The 18,131-nt window shown below is 51.6% G+C and overlaps 1 long non-coding RNA gene across 3 annotated transcripts; it reads left to right on the top strand.

Annotated features, from left to right (window-relative positions):
• Positions 1-3,138: 3,138 nt before the first annotated feature.
• Positions 3,139-6,842, top strand: LOC129049420 (uncharacterized). 3 transcript variants are annotated; one of them, XR_008512475.1, is made up of 4 exons: positions 3,139-4,474; positions 4,861-4,948; positions 5,671-5,924; positions 6,111-6,842. It is a non-coding gene; the product is annotated as an uncharacterized LOC129049420 (long non-coding RNA). The 3 variants fall into 3 exon arrangements; XR_008512473.1 differs by having other exon boundaries at positions 3,139-4,559; XR_008512474.1 differs by having other exon boundaries at positions 3,139-5,346.
• The last annotated feature ends 11,289 nt before the right edge of the window (positions 6,843-18,131 follow it).

The raw sequence follows: 18,131 nt of genomic DNA, 5'->3' as shown, positions 1-18,131 counted from the left end.
TCACAAACAAACAAAACCCCCAAAAAACAAAGGGTTGGGTCAAACTTCTTTGGCTTTGTGGGCCTCCAGTCTCTTTTTCAGCCTCTCAACTCTACCTGTGTAGCATGAAAGAAGCCATACCCAATACATAGGTGAATGAGCATAGCTGTGTCCTAATAAAACTTTATTTATGGCCAGGGGCAGCGACATACACCTATGATCCCAGCACGCTGGGACGCCAAGGTGGGAGGATTGCTTGAGGCCAGGAGTTTGAGACCAGCCTGGGTAACATAGAGACCCTGTCTCTACAAAAAAATACAAAAATTAGCCAGGCATGGTGGCACGTGCCTATAGTCCCAGCTCTTCAGGAGGCTGGGGTAGGATTGCTTGAGCCCAGGAGGTCGAGGCTGCAGTGAGCCATGTTCATACCACTACACTGCAGCTTGGGTGCCAAAGTGAGACCTTGTCTCAAAAAAAAAAAAAAACCAAACAAAACTCTATTTATGGACACTGAAAGTCATATCTCATATAATTTTATGTGTCATGAAATATTCTTCTTTTGTTTTTTTCAACCACTATAAAATGCAAACACCCAGGAACGCTCCTTCACTGCTGGTGGGAATGCAGAATGGTTAAACAACTGTGGAAGACAATTTGCTGGTTTCTTAGGGAGCTAACCATAGTCTTAGCGTACTGTCCAGCAATCACACTTCCAGGTGTTTACCCAGGTGATTTGAAAACTTACGTCCATGCAAAAACCTGCACGTGAATGTTCATAGCAGCTACAGTCATAATCACCCTAAACTGGAAGCCATCAAGATGCTCTTTAATAGGTGAATAGGGTTGAGGCCCAGTGGCTCATGCCTGTAATCCCAGCACTTTGGGAGGCCGAGGCAGGTGGATCCCTTCAGGCCAAGAGTTTGAGACCAGCCTGGGCAACATGGCGAAACCCCACCTCTACTACAAATACAAAAATTAACTGGGAGTGGTGGTACCCACTTGTAATCCCAGCTACTTGGAGGCTGAGGCAGGAGAATCGCTTGAACCCAGGAGGCGGAGGTAGAAGTGAGCCGAGATCGTGCCATTGCACTCTAGCCTGGGTGACAGAGCGAGACTCCATCTCAAAAATAAATACATAAATAATTTTTTTTTAAAAAAAGGTGAATGAATAAACTGTGGCACATCCAGAGAGTGGACTATTACTCAGTGCTAAAAAGATGTGAGCTATCAAGCCCCAAAAAGACATGGAAGAAACTTAAATGCATATTACTAAGTGAAAGAGGTCATTCTGAAAGGCTGCATGCTATGATTCCAACTATATGACATTCTGGAAAAGGCAAAACTATAGACAGTAGAAAGATCAGTGGCTGCCAGGGGACTGGGGAGAGGGAAAGAGGGATGAAAAGATGGAGCCCAGGGGACTTTTAGGGCAGTGAATCTCTGCATGATGCTACAATGGGGACTACGTCATGGTACATTTCTTTTTCTTTTTCTTTTTTTTTTTTTTTGAGACAGACGCTCACTCTGTCACCCAGGCTGGAGTGCAGTGGCATGGTCCCAGCTCATTGCAACCTCTGCCTCCCAGGTTCAAGTGATTCTCTTGCCTCAGCCTCCTGAGTAGCTGGAATTACAGGCGCCCGCCGCCACACTCAGCTAAGTTTTGTATTTTTAGTAGAGAAGGGGTTTCACTATGTTGGTCAGGCTGGTCTCGAACTCCTGACCTCATGATCTGCCCGCCTTGGCCTCCCAAAGTGCTGGGATTACAGGCGTGAGCCACTGCGCCCGGCCGGTACATTTCTTAAAACCTATAGAACCCTACAAATCCAAGAGTGACCCCAAATGTAAACTAGTGACTATAGTTCATAGTACTGTGTGAATATTGATTCATTAATTGTAACAAGTGTACCACACGAATGCAAGATATGAGTAACAGGGGAAACTGTGTACCAGGGTGGGAAATTGAGTGTGTGTGCATGTGGAATGCTCTATACTGTGTACTCAATTTTTCTGTAAACAAAAAACTGTATTTTAAAAAGTCTATTTATTATTTTTTAAAATACAAAAACAAAAGTAAAAACCATTCTCGGCCTGCAGGTCCTACAAACCAGGCAGCAGGCCAGATCTGGCCCCGAGGGGCCTGTATTTTGCTGAGCTCTGTGCAAAGGGAAGGAAGCCAGGCCTAGAGAGTTCACAGCGCAGGATTCCATCAAGAGCAAACTCCTGAAAAGATAAAGCGCCCCTCACATTGTCAGGCCGATCGAGGGCGGGGGTGGGAGCGATTGGCTGGGAAAGGAGCTTTGGGATGAGGGAAGAGTCCTCCGTGTTGATGGGGGTGATGGCTGCATGATACAGTTTCATCAGAAGTCCCACGGCTGGGCGCGGTGGCTCATGCCTGTGATTTCAATGCCTTGGGAGCCTGAGGTGGGAGGATTGCATTAGCCCAAAAGTTTGAGACCAGCCTGGGCAACACAGCAAGATCTCATCTCTAAAAAAAAAAAAAAAATTAAAAATTAGCTGAGTATGTGGTGCACATCTGCAGTGCCAGCTGCTTGGGAGGCTGGGAGGCTGAGGCGGGAGGATTGCTTTAGCTCAGGCGTTTGAGGCTGCAGTGAGTTATGACAGTGTCACTGCACTCCAGCCTGGGCCACAGCGCGAGACCCTGTCTCTAAAAACATATGTACATAAGATTTTTTAAAAAGTCTTTGAATTGTATATTTAAAATGTCTACACTTCATTAAAACATGTCATAGGCTCCCACCCAACCCCCCACCCTGCTCCCGCCAACCAATTGTCAGCTTCCGGAGGTCCTGAGGTGAGGGCTGTGCCTGTGCCTTTCAGAGGAGAACAGAGGAGAGCTGGGTGCCCATCACGAGTGCATGAAATGAAATGAAGCCGGCAGGGCCGGGTGGATGGAATGGGGCTGGACTAGGCTCCCCCAGAGATTTCTGAGCTGGAACTTGCTGGATGAGTCAGGCAAGCCAGGAGCAGAAGAGGAAAGGGCCAGGGCAAAGGCTGGGCTGGAGGAAAGGGCTGTGGCTTTGAGGAAGCAGCTGGGTGTGACCCAGGGTGGGAAGGTCAGCAGGGCCTGGGCCCCTGGGGGTGGGGCCGTGTGTGGTCACAGACCTATTGTGTTTAGTATCCACCCTGCAGGCTGGCTCTTCCCCGCTGGCTGCTCGAGGTGGTGGCCTCTGGCCCTAGGGGGTGACGAGGTTGGAGGGAGAAGCCTCCAAGTCCAGGAGACAGGCTTTGGGGCAACCTGACCCCAGTGAAGGAGTTGTCCCCACCCATCCCAGAGGAGGAGGAGTGTGGAGGGCAGAAGTTTGCCAACTGAGGCAAGAGCGAGTTCAGAAGCTTTCTGTAAAGGAGGGCATTTGGATGACGTGCCAATTTCCTATTGCTGCTGAACAAATCACCACAAACATGGAGGCTTAAAGCAACACAATATTGTTATCTCCCCATTCTGGAGGGCAGAAGGTCCCAGTGGATCTTATGGAGCTGAGGTCAGGGCACTGGCAGGGCTGGTTCCTTCTGGAGGGTCCAGAGGAGGCTTCATTTCTTTCCTCTTGAAACTTCTAGAGGCTGCCACACTCCTTGGCTGGTGGCGGAATTGCCCTGACTCTGTTTCCACCATCTCTTCTTCTTCTCTTCCACCTTCTCCTACTCTAACCCTCCTGCCTCCCTCTTATAAAGATCTTTGCGATGACGATGGGCCCTCGATCATCCAAGATCATCTCCCCATCGCAAAATCCATAACTTCATCCCCTCTGCTGGAGCCCCTTCACCATGGATTGAATTATATCTCACACCCCAAACTCACATCCTAAAGCTCTCACGCCCCAGTATCTCACAATGGGACTGTATTCGAGGACCAAGTCTCTAAAGAGGTGATTACGTTAAAATGGGTTCATTAGGTTGAGCCCTAATCCAATAGGCCTGGTGTCCTTTTTTTTTTTTTTTTGAGTCAAGGTCTCACTCCATGGCCCAGTCTGGAGTGCAGTGGTACCATCATAACTCACTGCAGCCTTGAACTCCTGGGTTCAAGCAATCCTCCTACCTCAGCCTCCTGAATAGCTGGGGACTATAAGCACACACTACCACATCTAATTAAAAAAAAAAAAATTTAAAGAGATGGGATCTTGCTATGTTATCCAGGCTAGCCTTGAACTTTTGGGCTCAAGTGATCCTCCCACTTCAGCCTCCCAAAGTGCTGGGATTACAGGCGTGTGCCATCATGCCCTGCTTTGGCGTCCTTATAAGAATAGATTAGGACATAGCCATACCCAGAAAAGTCCGTGTGAAGACACAGGGAGAAGACCGCCATCTGCAAGCCAAGGAGAGAGGCCTTGGAGTGAACCAACCCTGCTGACACCTTGATCTTAGACCTCTAGACTCAGAAGGCGTTTCGGATGTTTAGCATTCCCTGCCTGCTCTAACCCCAACCCCTGTCTGCGATGCTTTGTCACGGTGGCCCTGACAGTGCACTGCACCGTGGATGGTAACGTGTTCTCGGGTTCTGGGGAGTGGGATGTGGACATCTTTGGGGGCTGTTAGTCTGCCTACCACAGGTGGGTTCTGTGAAGGTGAGTGCCCCTCCCTCCTAGTGCCCCAGGGGAAAATGGCAGAGCCGGGCAGGGCTGGGGGGTGGGGAAGGAGGAACAACTGGCTGAGGCCTTGGAGATGCTGGAGCCAGGTAGCAGCCACTGTGCCTTGGCAGACCATCACGGGGCTGTTCATCAATGTTCCAGTTCTCCTTTTCCAGGCACTTCCTGACCCTTGGTGGGTAGGGGGCACTGCATAAGTGTGAGTGGAAGTGATGGATCCAGGCTGGGCACACACTGGCCAGTGCAAGACTTTCCAGAGCTCTCTTTCCTTCTGTCACAGTGGCCAGTGATGTTCCAGCAGGTGGCTGGGTCCTGCTGTGAGGACAACATGGAGCAGAGCCCAGGCCTACCTACAATGGACATGCAGTGTGAGTGACAAAAAACCTCTGTGTGCTGAGCTGTTGAAATTGCCGGGTTGTTTGTTACCACAGTATAACCTAGCCTATCCTGAGTATTGCAGGCTCCCTTGCCTACACTTGGTGAGGGATTGCCTCCAAGAACCACATCAGTGTGGACCATGAGCGTAGGCAGATGAGGTACATGCGAAGTGCTTAGCCAGCAGCTGCCACAGCGGAAGGTCTATGTCATTGCTGCTGCTGCATGCTCATTGTGGCTGTGATTGTCATCTGCAAAGACCAGCAACAACGAAAGGCCACAGAAGCCCTTACCATACATTCTAGAAGGCTTAAGTCTACTCTGGTCATTTCAACCTTGGGCAGAGAAGGTGGCCTCTTGGAACCTCTCTGAGATTTAATTCTCTCACCAGGTGGGTGAGAGGGCAGCAAACAGCCATGTTACGAAATTCGATGAAAGGCTCATTTCCTACCCCTGGGGAAAGCAGCAAAGCCAGGCTGACACTAAGGAGTTCTAAACAGAGGAGGGCCTGACTTGCTGGCTGAGTGGGCAGAGGAAGGCAGGGAGCCCAGTGAGAACGCCCGGCTGGAGGTGGAGCCGAGGTTGCCAGGGTACTTGTGCTGTGTAAGGAGACCCCCAAAACGTTAGGGTGCCCAGCAGCCCTATGATCCTATGCAGCTCACAGATCCTATGGCTCAGAATCACACAAGGCACAGCACAGATGTCTCTGTTCCAGGATGCCAGGGCCTTCTGGAAGTACCTGTTTGGCAGTTGGAACTGGCTGGGGGCTGGGACCTATCTGGACTGTCTGCCACAAGACCAGCCCACAGCTTCCTTTTGGGCTACTTGGACTTCCTCACAGCGTGGCAGCCCTGGGCGGTCAGATGCTTACACAGCATCTCAGGGCTATAGCACGAAGGCACCTGCATCACCTTCTGTGACCTAGCCTTGGAGGCCACGCAGCATCTCTTCTGCCACATTCTATTAGTTGTGAGTGAGTCATGAACATGCTCAGATTCAGGAGGGAGAGAATATAAACCCCACTCTCCAGTAGTGGGAGGGAAAGGTCATATGGGAAGAATATCTTGTGGGATGGGAGAGATTGCAGAGGCTGTCTCTGGAAAATGCCATCTGTTACAAGGGACTTAGACCACCCCTGTCCCACCTCTCCTCCAGGCCTGGGTCCTTCCCGTGGCCACCTGCTGACCACTGGGGACTTCTGTGTCATCCCTCCAGCTCTGAAGATTACTCTCAGTGCACTTCTTAGCTAAGCCTGCCAGCCCACAGCCTTCTCTCCTATCCTGCCTGGTGAGGGGTCTGACTGGTGTTGAACGCATCCCCAGGGCCTCACCTCACAGTACACAATGACCCACGGTGCCCTGGACAAGAGGCTGCCCTTGGCATTCCAGGCAAAAAGTCGCTTCCCTGAAATGTTCTCCAGTGGGAAGCTAAGAGCGTGCCTGCCTCCCATCCTGACCTCCTGCCCCTTCAGAAGCGTCCCTGCAGCTCCTGCCTGCACCTGGCAGGGAGCACCGCTACAGAATTTGCTGCTGTACCAGCTCAGAAACGGGAGTTCCTGGCACAGGGCCATCAGCGAGCCTCCCAGCTGGAGTGTGGGCAGAGGCAGACACTGGGGCTGCAGGGGAGTGGCCCCCAGGCTGTGAACAGGCAGGGACTTTTGGGGGAGGAGAGGGCATCCTGCAGGCTCCAGACATTGCCATGCTTGTTGCTGTGATTAAACCCCAAACCCAGCTCCATCATTCATTCACTCCTTCATTTGTTCATCCTATTGTCCCAGGAGCTGGGCTATAACAGAAAGGAGACAGGCCACAGAGAGACAGGCAAGGCCATCCCAGGCAGTGAGAGGCGACGTGAACTCTGTGAAATGAGATGATGAGGAAGAGAAGAGAAGGATGGGGCCGCTTTAGAAAGGCTGCTGGGGATGCCCTGTTTGAGGAGGTGATCCTATCACTGGAGCCAAGCCAAGAGCTGGGGAAGAGCATGTCAGGCCCCAAGAACTGCAGGTGCAAAGGCCCTGAGGCAGGACCCGAGCAGGTGCAGGTGCAGGTGCAAAGGCCCTAAGGCAGGACACGAGCAGGTGCAGGTGCAAAGGCCCTGAGGCAGGACCCGAGCAGGCATGTCTGAGGGTCATAGGAAGCCTGTGTGCCTGGAGCAGAGGGTACAAGCCCAACATGGAGCTTGTGCATGGCTCTCCACTGCCTCCCAACTCAGTCCAGGGGCTTCTGCTTGGCATTCAATGCCCTCCACTGTGGGGACCCTGCCACACCTCCCCATTCTCTGGGGGCCCCAGGATTTCCCACATCCTTGTTTTTTCCCATATTGCATTAGGATTTGACTTTATTATTTAAACAAGAAGCAGAGGCCCCCACTCCTTAAGGTGGAAACGTTGCTCAGAATCATCCTGGAGGATGGAGTGAAAGGGATGTTGGTCTTAGAAGCCCTAAGAGAGGACAGCACAGAGTGGCTGGACTTGGGGTGGGGGTGGAAGAGACTGAGGAAGGCCAGGTGGACAAGGCAGGGTGGGGCCCCCAGTCCTCATTGCCACAGGGCTTTGCCATCTTGCCAAGGAGCCAACTTGCCCTGATTCCATGGAGCAGGCCACTGGGACTTCCCACTTCTGTGGGGGTGTTGTGACTGCCTCCAAGATCCTCCCCAAATCTCTCTGGGCCTCAGTGAGGTGCCTGGGGAATGGATTTAAGGTTGGTGGCCCAGTTTCTGGACAGTTGGGAGATGAGCTCAGCCTTGCTAATGAGATCGAAGTTGCCAACCCCTGCCCCGCACTTCCTCAGGGGACCCTAGGCTGGTGGCCACCGGCAAGGTTGTCTTGTCTGTTTGCTCTTCGATTCCTGAGGGTAGTGGGCACCCCGGTAGCTGATCCTGCCCAAATCCCGCCTCCGCTTGTCCTCCTGGCAGGGCGGCCTCCCTCCCGCATACCACAGGCTTCCTGCAATGCTGCGACTCGGGTTCATTCCAGGGGATCCTGAGCGCTGGCGGCACAGAGGGGCCAACCTTGAACTCAGCAAAGAGGAACACTTGACTCCTCTCCAGCTGGAAGGCTGTGCCTGGGCTAAGAACTGATGAGCCTGCTTGAAGGAAACACTCCGTGCTTTTGTTAAAGGGGAAGGGAAAATAAAATCCCAAATCAACCTTGGATCAATGTCTCTTCCCTAGACGGCAGCCCAAGGCCTCTGCCGCCTCTGCAGCCTCTGCATCAGTCAGCCGGGAAAGCAGTACAGCCCCTGGGACTGTGGCGGGGCCAGCCAGCCTCTACCCAGACAGAGCTAGCAGCAGGCCGTTGATTCACCGTTCCCCAGCAAAAGGATCATCCTGAGTCCCATGGAAGAGACTGGTTAATCTCTTACTGTGTAATTAATCACTTACTGTGTACCAGGCACATGCCTACATCCCATAACACATTTAGCCTCACACCATCTACTTTACAAAGCACATAGCACTGCTGTCTTCATCTGGCAGTTAGCAAACCTGTGGCCCAGAGGGGTGGACCAATTTACTCATAGCCACATAGCTGTCAGGAGCTGAGATACAAGCCCAGGCATGGTAGATCCAAAGCCTCTTGTTCTGGCTGGGCATAATGGCTCACACCTGTAATCTCAGCACTTTGAGAGCCTGAGGCGGGAGGATCGCTTAAGGCCTGGAATGTAATATCAGCCTGGGCAACATAGCGAGACCCTGTCTTTACAGAAAAATTTTAAAAAATTGGCCAGGCATGGTGGTGTGCCTGTAGTCCTGGCTATTTGAGAGGCTGAGGCGGGAGGACTGCTGGAGTCCAGGAGTCTGAGGCTGCAGGGGGCTGTGACTGCGCCAGTGTGCTCCAGCCAGGGTGAAAGAGTGATGCCCTATCTCAAAGAAGAAAAAAAAAAAGCTCTTGTCCCAAACCCTATATCACCAGGTCTGTAGAAGCAGGAGTGTATTGAATCCATTAGGGAGGCACTTGGCTACAAGTAACAAAAACCTTGGCTAACAGTGGCTTAAAGCATAAGGTCATTCATTGTTTATTTCGGAGGACATTGAGAAGCAGGCAGTGCCCAGGTGGGTTCACCAGTTCCTCAGTGTCAGGATACAGGGCTGGTATCTCTGCAGTTCTCTTAGCCTTCTCCTTACAGTGGCACGATGGCTGCCACAGCTGCAGACATCACTTCATCCCACAATGACATCCAAAGGCAGGAAGGAAGGTGAGGTGGGAAGGAGGCAAAAGGGATCAAACCTCTCTTCCTGTAACCTTCTCATTTTCTAGTGAGACCTTTTTCCCAGGAGCCACCAGCGTACTTCCCTCACGTTTCTGGCCAGAAGTGGATCACAGGCCTTCCCTGGATCACTCAGGCCCAGAGGGTGCAATGTGGTTCCCACTACGTGGTTGACTTGGGAGTTGAACTAAACAACAGTTCACTGGAGTGGAAAATAAAGGATGCTGCATTTTCTTATTGTGATAAAAAATATATATATATATCATAAAATTTACCATTTTAACAATTTTTAAGTATACAGTTTGGTGGCATTAAGGACAGTCACATTGTTGTGCAACCACTACCATCCATTTCCAGAATTTTTTCATGTTCCCAAACTGAAACTCTGTCTCCATTAAACACCAACTCCCCACCTGGCTCCTGCCAGCCTCTGGCTCCCACCATTCTACTTTCTGTATCTGTGGATTTGACTAGTCTAAGGTTGGACTAGTCCAACCTGTACATAAATTGAATCATACAGTATTTGTCCCTTTGTGGCTGGCTTATTTCACTCAGCACAGTGTCCTCAAGGCTCATGCATGTTGTGGCCCGTGTCAGAATTTCCTTCCTTTTTCAAGGCTGCGTTGTATTCCATTGTATGGATACACCACCTTTTGTTTACCCATAGTCTGTCACTGAATACTTGAGTTGCATCCATCTGTGGGCTGCCGTGAATCATGTATGGGGTCTTTAATGACTTTCAGCATCTTCAAAAGCATCTTCTCTGATGGAATGACGGTGGTGTGCTGGGTATTGTATTGGCAAAAGTATTGAACAACTGGAACTCTCATCCCCTGTCTCTGGGATGCAAGATTTGAAAAACAGTTCAGCAGTTTTTCTTTTCTTTTCTTTTCTTTTTCCTTCCTTCCTTCTTTCCTTCCTTCCTTCCTTCTTTCTTTCTTTCTTTTCTTTCTTTCTCTTTTTTTTTTTTCAGGTTCTCGCTCTGTTACCCAGGCTGGAGTGCAATGGCGCAATCTCAGCTCACTGCAACCTCCACCTCCCAGGCTCAAGCGATTCTCCTCCCTCAGCCTCCTGAGTAGCTGGGATTACAGGTATGCCCCACTACCGCCCAGCTAATTTTTGTATTTTTAGTAGAGACGGGGTTTCACCATGTTGGCCAGGTTGGTCTTGAACTCCTGACCCCAAATGATCCACCCACCTTGGCCTCCCAAAGTGCTGGGATTACAGGCGTGAGCCACTGTGCCTGGCCAGTTCAGCGGTTTCTTAAAAAGTTTAACCTAGACCTACCGTATGATCCAGCCATTTCACTCCAGAGAGTCTGCCTAAGAGAAATGGGAACATATGTCCACACAGAAACTCACAACACACATGTTCACAGCAGCATTGTTCGCAAGAGCCAACAGGTGGAAGCAACCCAGGCATCCATCAGCTAATGATGGTTAAACACGATGTGGTCTGTCCATGGGGTGGAGTATGATTCAGCCATAAGGTGGAATGCAGCCCTGGCTCACGCTACGGCGGGGATGAACCTCGAGAACGAAGCAGGTGAAAGAAGTAAGACACATAAGGTCTCGTGTACGATTCTATTTATGTGAAATATTCAGAATACGCAAATTTATAGAGACAGAACGTGGGCTGGTGGTTGCCAGGGGCTGGGGGAGGTGGGAACGGGAACGGGAGGTGACTGTTAATGCGTGTGGGGTTTCCTTGGGGGTGATGGAAATGCTCTGGAATTAGGTAGTGGTGATGGTTGCACAATATCCCAATGAATCCCATTTTTCTGAATATCCTGAAAACACCTGGATGGCATACTTCACAAAAAAAAGGTGAACGATGGCCCCAGAAACTGTCATTGTCCCAATTTTACGGATGAGAACACTGAGGCTCAGAGGCGACAGTGACTTGCCCAAGGACACAGAGCTGATGAGTGGGAAGGCAGGGATTCCAACCCCAGCCAGCCCTGCCTCTGAAGCCGCATCGGTGACCCTGCACCTGACGGAGCCTGCAGGTCTTGGGCAAGTCTCCTCGCCTATCATTGCCTCAGTCTCCCCATTTGTGCAATGGGCGTGAATCGAAGGGGCACAAAAGCAGCCAGAACTGCACAGGCACAGACAAGATGCCTCCAGCGATGCACCCTCTTCCTTCTCCACCACAGGGGAGCAGAGAAAACAGCCACAGCTCTTTGGAAGGCAAGCACGAGGGCTGAGGAGGGCCCCGGCTGCCTAGGGAGGCTCGGTCACCTCCCAGCCGCCATCCCCAGACGGGGAGTGAGGCCGTGCACTGTGTTTCTGCCGCCAGAGTGCGGGTATTTCCCCGACACTCCCTTTTGTGCTCCGGCAAACACGTCCCTGGTGACGTCCCCGTTGCCATGGCAAGAGGTGTCCTCTCCTATGGAGAGTGACAGTCACCACTTCGCTGGGACTGGAGCCAGTGCAGCCCGAGGACAGGCTAATTCTGCCACCACAGTTGGGCTCTGTGGGCTCTGTGCCTCCCAGGAAAGGCCAGCTGCAGGGCCTTTTGAGGAGGCAAAATGGGGGCATGACGGGGTTGGGGGGCTCCTCCTGAGCTTCACCCTGTTCCCCAAGACAGCGCTTGGGGAGAGGGCAGGTGACCCGGGTTTCAACGCTGGAGACTTTGTTTACCTGCTGTGACCCTGAGCCTCAGTGTCTCTAACTGAAACATGCAGATCTTAATACCTCCCTTGCAACCTCGTATTAGGGAATCACTTATTCATTCAACCAGCGGCCACTGACCTCCAACTAAAGGCCAGGTACTGGGGTGAGAGCAGGGGACCAGAGGCAAGGCCCCTGTGTTCCCTGTCATTGAGGAGAGGGACATAAGAATTGCATTTGTGAGTGGTGCTATGCAGTCATGAAACCCACGTGAGGGCTAAGGAGGGACTGCAAGAGGTGACTGTGACTTTAGCCCCGGGGGCAGGGGGTGCTGGGAAGCACTTTCTGAGAAGGCAGCCAGGGGGATGAGAGTAAACCAGGGGGATGAGCGAGGCAGGCAGAGGAGACGCGTGTGCAAAGGCCCCAGGGCTGGAATGGGCTTGGCGTGTTCAAGGAACGAGAGGGCAGGTGTGGAGGGATAGAAGAAATGTGAGTAGGGGTGAGGCGAGAGGGGAGGGTGGAGGCTGACACGCAGGGCTACGCGGGCTGCCAGGGGAGTCTAGATTTTGTTCTAAGAGCAAAGGGAAGGGACAGGAAGGATTGAAGCAAGAGAGAAGTAAGCTCTGCTTCCCATTTGACAAGGGCTGCCCTTGCCCAGATAACTGCATTTCAGTTTCACAAACTGCATTTCAAAAGGGGAAACGGGGCTCAACAGATCTCCTTTGAACAAATCAATGACTTTCATGAAACAGACAAGGAATCATCCTTGAGAATGAAAGTGTGAGGAGCAGCACACATCCGCCTGCTTATTGATGTTCCCGCACCGTCGGCACCAGCCTGGCTACGGTCCGCAACCAAAATCTGACAGCAGTCCTGGATGCAAGCAGCTATCTGTGCACTGATGGTTATAGCAGCATCATTCAATATCCTGATGTGAAAACTACCCAAGGATGTGTCAGAGGTGTTTGAACCGGAGCAACTCCATCTTGAATGGAGCTAGGTAAAATGAGGCTGAAACCTACTGGGCTGCATTCCCAGATGGTTGAGCCATTCCAAGGCATGGGATGAGACAGGAGGTCAGTGCAAGATACAGGTCATAAAGACCTTGCTGATAAAACAGGTTTCAGTAAAGAAGCCAGTGGAAACCCATTAAAACCAAGATGGCCACTGCTACACTCCCACCAATGCCAGTTTCAACTTCAGGGAGTTACCCTATATGGGCCAAAAAGGGGAGGCATGAATACTCCACCCCTTGTTTAGCATACCATCAATAAGTAACCATAAGGCTGGGCGTGGTGGCTCACACCTGTAATCCCAGCACTTTGGGAAGCCGAGGCAGGTGGATCACTTCAGATCAGGAGTTTGAGACCAGCCTGACTAACATGGTGAAACCCCATCTCTACTAAAAATACAATTAGCCAGGCATGGTGGTGCATGCCTGTAATTCCAGCTACTTGGGAGGCTGAGGCAGGAGAATCGCTTGAACCCAGGAGGCAGAGGTTGCAGTGAGCCGAGATCGAGCCATTGCACTCCAGTCTGGGCGACAAGAGTGACTCGGTCTCAAAAAAAAAAAAAAAAAAAAAGAAAGAAAGAACCATAAAAATGGACAACCAGCAGCTCTAGGGGCTGCTCTGTCTGTGGAGAGTAGCCATTCTTTTATTCCTTTACTTTCTTTTTTTTTTAGATGGAGTCTCACTCTGTCGCCCAGGCTGGAGTGCAGTGGCGCAATCTCGGCTCATTGCAAGCTCCACCTCCTGGGTTCATGCCATTCTCCTGCCTCAGCCTCCCGAGTAGCTGGGACTACAGGCACCCGCCACCACGCCCAGCTTATTTTTTGTATTTTTGGTAGAGACGGGGTTTCACTGTGTTAGCCCGGATGGTCTCGATCTCCTGAGCTTGTGATCTGCCTGCCTTGGCCTCCCAAAGTGCTGGGATTACAGGCGTGATCCACCGCACCCAGCCTATTCGTTTACTTTCTTAATAAACTTTCTTCCACTTTACTCGATGGACTCGCCCTGAATTCTTTCTTGTGTGAGATCCAAGAACCCTCTCTTTGGGTCTGGATCGGGACCCCTTTCCTGTAACAAATTCACCAATGGATGATGGATAGACAAGGTTTGGGCTAATCATGCAGTGGAATAGGGTTTGACCTGAAAAAAGAAGAGCTTTCTGACACAGGCCATGGCACGGGTCCACCTGGAAGACACTGTGCCGAGTGAAAGAAGCCAGACACAAAGGACAGAGACCCTGTGATCCCACTTACGCGAGGCACCTTGGAGCAGTCAGATTCCTAGACACAGAAGGGAGAAGAGGGGCTGCCAGGGCCTGGGGGAAGGGGGCATAGGAGTTAGTGTTTCATGGGGACAGAGTTCAGCTGGAAGATGAGAAGTTTCTGGAGATGGACAGTAGTGGTGGTTGCACAATAATGTGAATGTCCTTAATGCCACTGAACTGTACCCTTAAAAATGGTTAAAATGGTAAATTTTATGTGATATAGATTTCACAACAATTTTTTTAAAAAAAAGCACCCCAAATGCAAATTGCTAGTTAAACATTGCTTGATCAGAACATTCACTCCCTTTGAGAGGTAGAATTCTAAGATGACTCCCAATAACCCCCACCCTTATGTAATGTTGTCCCTTTGAATGTCAGTGAAACCTGTAACTTGCTGCTAACCAATAGAATTTGGCAAAATGAAGGGAATTTACATATGGCAGCAAGATCCCTAATTGGGTGCCTTTGTGTTAATCAAAATGGAGATGATCCACAATGGGCCTGCCCTAATCAGGGGAGCCCTTTGAGAGTCCAGAGGTGAGAAACAGGAAGTGGCTCTCTCTCTCTCTTTTCTCTCCATCCCACCCCCCTCCCTGCCCACTGGTCTTCAAGAAGCAAGCTGCCCTGAATCCTACAGCCACAAGAAAATGAATTCTGCCATTAGCTTGAGGAAGCAAGGGAGCATGGAAGTAGATCCCTCCCCAGTCAGGCCTCCGGATGAGAACACGGCTCCACCCACGCCTTGGTTGTAGCCTGGTGAGATGCTGAGCAGAGGACTCAGCAAAGCCATGCCTGGACTCCTGGCTCCCAAAGATGGTGAGATAGTTAATGTACATTGTTTGAAGCAGCTACAGTTTGGTGATGTGGGACGCAGCCGTACCTCCTGAGTGCTCCCAATGGAGCAGCCACAGCAGGTGGAAGGAACATGGGCTTTTGAGCAGGTGGCCCTGGGCGAAACTCTGGCTTCATCCCTCCTGGGCTGTGTCACCTCAGACAAGTGTCACCCAGTGGACTCTCATAGCTCACTGTAGCCTGGAACTTCTGGGCTCAAGCAATCCTCCTGCCTCAGCCTCCTGAGTAGCTAGGACGACAAGTGTGCACTACCATGTCCAGCTAATTTTTAAAAAAGTTTTTTGGTGCATCGCTGGAGGCATCTGCTCTGTGCCTGTGCAGTTCTGGCCGCATTCATACCGCTTCGATTCACACCCATTGCACAAATGGGGAGACTGAGGCAATGAGAGGCAATGAGGGTCTTACTATGCTGCCCAGGCTGGGCTCAAACTCCTGGGCTGAAGCAATCTGCCTGCCTCAGCCTCCCAAAGTGCTGGGGTTACAGGCTTGAGCCACCATGCCTGGCCCAAGAACATTCTTAAAGTCACAAGTGCTTGGGGGCCGGGGATCTCCAAGTGTGCTCCTGAAAGGACTGGGACTCTCACAGCAAGGATGGGGGTTAGTCAGGAATATGGGACCCAGATGGGGAGGGGCCCACAGACCCACAAAGGGCAGGACTGCAGGAGGGTCTTTGGACATGGGTCAAAAGCCAGGAGGACTGAGGGTCACCCCGCTGCAGGGTGGGGTCAAATCCCTGCTCAACCACTCCCTAGCTGTGTGACCTGATGCAAGTTCTTTGACTGCCCCATGCCTGAGTTTCCTCCTCTGTCACATCAAGGTAATGATGATTTTACTACAATGCAGCACTAGGGGGATTGCATGCAATAGTGCATGTAAAATACTTGGCCCCATGCCTGGTGCATACTAACCCAGCAGGAAATATTAGCTGTTACTATATTGTTACTATGTTTGGTTTTTGAAAAAAGTGAAGGCAGGGAGGGACCTTGCCAAGTAACATTGTCCAGAAGCTCATGAGTGGGACACAATGATGAAATCGTAAATCTGATTAGTACCAGGATAGAAACCACTCCACTTACTGGCTCCCTGGAGCCCTGAACTGGGAGGGATTCTGAGGCTGGGCCTGAGTTTGACGAGAAAGATGATCGTGATTGATTAGTGATGTCTGCCACGGGCATGGGTGAGGGGTGTGGGTGCATGTGCTGTGGATTTTCTGTTCTTGAGCTAGAGCTTTCTGGCTGAGGATAGAACAGTGGCTCTTAACCAGGAGCATGCATCAGAATCTTCTAGTGTGGTTTTTATAAATGCGCATTTCTTGGCCTTGCTCTGAATCAGAATTGCTGGCAGTGGGGCTTCGATAACTTTCAGAACTCTGCAGGCAATTCTGCCTGTGAAATTTACCTATCAATGAAAAGAGGCCCCAACCCTGAGCCCAGGCTATTCAGTGGGGCCCTCCAAAAACAAGCTGGTCCTTACTCCCAAATGGTTTCCATGGCGGAAGCTGGGGAAAGAACATGGCCTTGCTTTGTGTGGCTCAGACAGGCTGCATCATCGGGGTCTTGGTTAGCTTACCTGGAAGATGGGTGCTCTTATAACCACCTGGCGAGGCGACTATCAGGGATACCTCTTCCACTGGGAGCATGCCCAGGTCTCGGGGAGCCCCACTCTCCCCATCGTGGGCTATTTTCGTAAGCAGGAATGGGTGAAGAGAATGTTGCTGTCCTGGGCTTGGCGAGGGGCTGGGAGTCAGAAGGCAGGGCTTTCTGGGTGCTAAGTTCCTGCACAGGGCGATGTCTGTGTGGCTGCCAGAGCGAGTCTGTGGGTGTCTGAGTGTGAATCTGCGCCAGTGTCCCTGAGCTGGGCTTGCAGATAAAATGCAGGGCACCCAGATACTGCACGGGATGTACTTATACTGAAGAACCATTTGTCAGAGTCAGCCAAGGGGCTTATGTCTTTATTTGCTAGATCTGGCAACCCATCTTGGGTGTCAGCAGGACAGTCTGTCTCAGTGACTGTGAGTGGGTGTGAGTGTGGGCTGTGTGTGCTCAGGGGAGCATGCGTCTCTGGGTGTGAGTTGGTCTTATGCCTGAGCATCTGTCCGAAGGTGTCTGTATGTGTGTGTAAGAGTGAGTGCGTCTCTGCCTAGAGTGTGTCTCCAAAGATGTGTATCACTCTGTGTGTGTGTCTGTAACAGAGTGTAAGTGATTGTGAACCTGCATGTGTGAATGTGAGGGGGTATGTGTGGGTGTGTCTGTGTGAGTTTGTACCGTTCTGCAAGTGTCTATGAGGGTATGTGAGTGTAACAGTTGTGTGTAAGGGCATGTGTGAGTTTGGGCACTCCCAGGCTGCCTCACCCTTTCCTTCTCCATCAGGCATGCTAGAGGACTGCCTGGCAGAGGAGGCAGCAGCCAGTTGTCCCATGGTTCTCAGGGACCTATTCCACTGGAGCTGGGCTATTTCAGGCCAAGGCTGTGGCACTGTCACCTGCCTGTGGAAGGGGATACAGGACCTCCCCAGCACCTCGGAGAGTCCAATGCACCCTCTGGGTGCCCCCCTGCCCTTGGCCCCCAGGCCTGGACATGAATGTTCTGGAGCTCACCGACACACAGCAGACCCCATGCCTCCCAGAGGCAGGCCCCAGGGGCGGTGTGGGCGGCACCACGCTGGGGTGGTTCTGAGGTGGTGCTGGGGTGGCGCTGGGATGGCGCTGGGATGGCGCTGGGATGGTGCTGGGAGGGCCTTTCTCTTTCCTGGTGGGGTTTGGGCTGCTCCCATTTGCTTTAATGTTCTGCAAAGAGTTTACAACCAGCAAACACCTAGAGAGAAGCCCAGGGAAAGACAGCAGCCAGCCGGTATGCGAGGCAGAGGGGAGACTGCCCGGCAGCCAGGGCCAGTGTGGTGGGAGCTGCCAGACATCAGGGAACACCCAGTGGGCACCGGGCACAGCCCAACCTGCTGCCTCCCAAGGAGGTCACCACGCCAACACTCGCACAGCACTTGGTACAGGGAGGTCACCATGGCCAACACTTGCCCAGCACTTGGTACCTGCTGAGCAGTTTGCACAGCTCGCTGCCCAAAGCCCAGAACCAAACAGATTTGTACGCATTTTGGGGAAAAACCCTTGCTATATGTGATCAAAACCACAGGAATCAAATAGATTGGAAATCATGAAAGGTCCCTAATCCCCCCCGTGGGCAGGTGACAGTGCCTTGGCTTTCTTTGGCCCAGCCAAACAC

The sequence above is a fragment of the Pongo abelii genome, chromosome 10, assembly GCF_028885655.2.
Source record: "Pongo abelii isolate AG06213 chromosome 10, NHGRI_mPonAbe1-v2.0_pri, whole genome shotgun sequence".
Lineage (NCBI taxonomy): Eukaryota > Metazoa > Chordata > Mammalia > Primates > Hominidae > Pongo > Pongo abelii.
This window is presented reverse-complemented; position numbering and strand designations above follow the sequence as displayed.